The following is a 4,472-nucleotide window of genomic DNA, read 5'->3' on the forward strand; positions in this document are numbered from 1 at the left end:
GCTGGAGTGCAGTAGCGCAATCATGACTTACTGTAGCCTTAAACTCTTTGGCTTAAGTGATCCTCGCATCTCAGGCTCTGGAGTAGCTGGGACTACAGTTGTGTGCCACCATTTGGTGGTTTATGCCACCATTTGGTGGTTGACATAGGGATCTTCCTCTGTTGTGCAGGCTGGTCTTGAACTCCTGGTCTCGAGTGAACTTCCTGCCTTGGCCTCCCAAAATGCTGGGGTTACAGGCATAAGCTAACACACCTGGCCTGCCTAAATCTTTTTGTTTTGTTTTGTTTTGAGACAGGGTCTCACTCTGTCGCCTAGGCTGGAGTACGGTGGTGCGATCTTGGCTCACGGCAACCTCTGCCTCCCGGGTTCAAGCGATTCTCCTGCCTCGGGCTTCTAAGTAGCTGGGACCATAGGCGTGCGCCATCACGCTCAGCTAATTTCTGTATTTTTAGTGGAGATGGGGTTTTACCATGTCGGCCAGGCTGTTCTAGAACTCCTGTCTTCAAGTGATCCGCCTGGCTCGGCCTCCCAAAGTGCTGGGATTACAGGCGTGAGCCACCGTGCCTGGCCTTAAATCTTTTTAAGACAAGTTTTTTACTATGGAAATTTCAGAACTATGCACACACGGAGGGACTAGAATACTGAGAGCCGGTGCCACCCCCAGGTTAACAGTTACCCTCAGGCAGCCAGTCCGGGGTCCTCTGTGTCCCCAGCCACTGGTCCTTCCCTTGGGTTATTTTAGGCAAATCCCAGACATCTTGTAATTTCCTCCTCCTCCATCTTCCCGACACTGTCGGTGCTTAGAGAGTCCTTTGTTACTCCTTTCCAGTCCCCAGCACGGAGACCAGCTTCCCTTAGCCGCGGGCAGACCCACCACACTCGTGGCGTCAGTGTCGGAGTGTTGAGGACTCCTGTGTATGTGGGGAACCATCCCTGCTGGGTGGCAGCAGAGGCCTCTTGCCCTTGGGGGACAGGATTCCCTAGAAGTCTCCCTGACAGCAGCAGAGGAGGCTTCTGCCGCCTGGTTGGGGATCCCTGAGTAGGCAGCTCTCTGCTCCTCTTGAAAATAAACTTCATGCCGGGCGCGGTGGCTCAAGCCTGTAATCCCAGCACTTTGGGAGGCCGAGATGGGCGGATCACGAGGTCAGGAGATCGAGACCATCCTGGCTAACATGGTGAAACCCCGTCTCTACTAAAAAATACAAAAAACTAGGCGGGCGAGGTGGCGGTGCCTGTAGTCCCAGGCTACTCGGGAGGCTGAGGCAGGAGAATGGCGGGAACCCGGGAGGCAGAGCTTGCAGTGAGCTGAGATCCGGCCACCGCACTGCAGCCTGGGCAACAGAGCCAGACTCCGTCTCAAAAAAAAAAAAAAGAAAATAAACTTCAGCACATTCCTCTTCTACCTAAACCAGGCAGCTGAGAAGCCTGACTGATTTCACAGGGGCGGGGTGTCCATTTCCAACTTCTCTGGGTAAACTGCTCCCATGAGCGCCTGTGCCAGCTTGTGTTCACCAGCAGCACTTCCTGTTTTCCTATTTCCTATACCCTTTCCAGTACTCAACATTGCCAGACTTGTCTATTTTTACCCATTGAAAGCGTGTCGGGCTATTTTTGTTCTGTTTTTGTTGTTGTTGTTGTTTGTTTTTTAGACAGGGATTTGCTTTGTCACCCAGGCTGGAGTGCAGTGGTGCAATCATGGCTTATTGCAGCCTTGACCTCCAGTCTCAGGTGATCCTCCTGCCTCAGCCTCCCAAATCACTAGTACCACTGGGGCATGCCACCATGCCTGGTTAATGTTTTCTTTTTTGTGGCGATGAGGGGGTCTTACTATATTGCCCAGGCTGGACTTGAACTCCTGGCATCAAGCAATCTTCCCGCCTCAGCCTCCCCAAGTACTGGGATTTATAGGCATGAGCCACCGTGCCCAGACAAGGCTATTTTCTTTAGCCAAGGTGTGTGCTATTGACTTGCTGTGCAAGTCATCATTTTAGAGATGTTGAGATATTATGTTTATCATTTTCCTCCATTGTTCTGTTGATATATGTATTAACTTGTGTGGTCATCCTGCTGTAATTAGTAAAATTATTTATTATGTGCATATTTTAAGCAGATTGTATTTAGTTTAAATCATCAGCCAGAAAGATGCAAGTTTTTTTGTTTGTTTGTTTCTTTGTTTTTTTTGAGTTGGAGCCTTGCTTTGTCTGTCGCTCAGACTGGGGTGCAGTGGGGCGGTCTTGGCTCACTGCAACCTCCACCTCCCGGGTTCAAGCAATTCTCCTGCCTCAGCCTCCCAAGTAGCTGGGATTACAGGCGCCTGCCACCACGCCTGGCTAGTTTTTGTATTTTTCTTAGAGACGGGGTTTCCCCATGTTGGCCAGGCTGGTCTTGAACTCCTAACCTCAAGTGATCTGCCCGCCTCGGCCTCCCACAGTGCTGGGATTACAGGCGTGAGCCACTGCACCCGGCCCTAAGATGCAAGAATTTTATATGAAAGAAGCATTATTTGAGATAAGCTTAATACAAAAATCTCTCAATGTTTAGATTATTTTAAGCTTAATGTTAGAAGGCATAGCCTATTCTGCTTAAAGTAATGATTTCTATGGGAACAAGTCTAAGGAACTTAACTGAGAAGCCTTCAGATTATTCATTGAGGAGGCTCTCCTGGGCGACTGGGGCCCTTTCTGCTTCTCATGTATCTCTAGATTCTCTTTCCTCATGTAGGTCTGGGGTCTACCATGTCCCTGACAATTCTTGCCTAAACCTCAGAGAGACGAAAGGGCTCCACTCCGACTGAATTCCTAGAGTGATCAGGACCACCCAGTCTTGGCTTCTTCACCCCTTTCTTCTCTTTATGTTGCCAGTGGAATGTGTCAACTGAGTGACACAATTGCATGGTTTGAAAAACTGAACATAGGTGTTCTGCTGTTGAGAGAGGATTCCAGGCCAGGCCCTGACAATTTAGAGGCCACTGAATGTAATAGAAAGAACAGGTTAGGGAGCTGCGAGACCTGGTTCTCATCTGGGCCCTGCTGCTGACTTTCATCTAGGACAAGAGTTTGATGAGGGATGAGGGTAAATTAATGATCACTCAGTTATATTAAAAAATGACCTCAAATATGGAACAAAAAACTTCATTATCCTCATAATCTTTCATATTTTATTTGGAGATTTCATTTCTAGAACTTTCTCCTAAGGAAGAATTAGATATGTTGAAAGACTAATGTACATAAATGTTCTCTACTGTTATAATTTATCGTGTAAAAGTGGAAGCAATCTACATAACATAACCCACCATAGAGGACTGGTAAATACACACAGCCACAGGATGACCTAGCTTGCAGCCATTTATAACCCTATTTCTGAAAATGGCTTCACGATATAGGAAGATGTTTATCAGCAGTTATAAAAAGTGGATGGTAGGGTGGGCGCGGTGACTCACGCCTGTAATCCCAGCACTTCGGGAGGCCAAGGCAGGCAGATCACGAGGTCAGAAGATTGAGACCATCCTGGCTAACATGGTGAAACCCCGTCTCTACTAAAAGTACAAAAAATTAGCCGGGTTTGGTGACGGGCACCTGTAGTCCTAGCTACTTGGGAGGCCGAGGCAGGAGAATGGCGTGAACCCGGGAGGCAGAGCTTGCAGTGAGCCGAGATTGCGCCACTGCACTCCAGCCTGGGCGACAGAGTGAAGATATGTGTGCATGTGCATGTATGTGTGTCTGCATGCATATGTGCACACATGTGAATGTGATGGTACATATGTGTGTGCACACATCCGGGCTGTGCACACAGCCTCTGGGCTGTGTCTACACATGTGCTGGACGAACCTCTCTGGGCACCTCTGAAGAAATAATGATCTTGTCAGAGAATGTTTGTCCTTGCAGGAGGCTCAGAGGCTTCCTGGGAGAGAGCACACCCTGAAGAAAGGGCGGATTAGGACAATTAGGGTGATGAAGTGACTTGCTAGCAACCCCTCAGCAGTCCGGGGAAAGTCCATGCTGAACAGGTGTGGTGGCTCCTCACTTGGCTCCCATCAGATGTATATCTGACCCCTGCAGGTTTCAGGCCTAAACAAGTGCAGAGCTCTGGAAAGCAATGGGTAACTTGCAACCACTCTGATGGCAGGAAATAAAACAAGGGGAGGCTGAGTGTGGTAGCTCATGCCTATAATTCCAGCACTTTGGGAGGCCACGGCAGGAGGATTGCTTAAGGCCTTGAGTTCACCACCAACCTGGCAACATAATGAGACCTAAAAAATTTTTTTAAATAAAAAGTTGGGCCGGGCACAGTGGCTCACGCCTGTAATCCTAGCACTTTGGGAGGCTGAGGTGGGCGGATCACGAGGTCAGCAGTTTGAGACAAGCCTGGCCAACATAGTGAAATCCTGTCTCTACCAAAAATACAAAAAAATTAGCTGGGTGTGGTGGCGGGCAGCTATAGTCCCAGCTACTAGGGAGGCTGAGGCAGGAGAA

This window comes from Colobus angolensis, unplaced genomic scaffold (assembly GCF_000951035.1).
Source record: "Colobus angolensis palliatus isolate OR3802 unplaced genomic scaffold, Cang.pa_1.0 Scaffold155, whole genome shotgun sequence".
Taxonomy (NCBI): Eukaryota; Metazoa; Chordata; class Mammalia; order Primates; family Cercopithecidae; genus Colobus; species Colobus angolensis.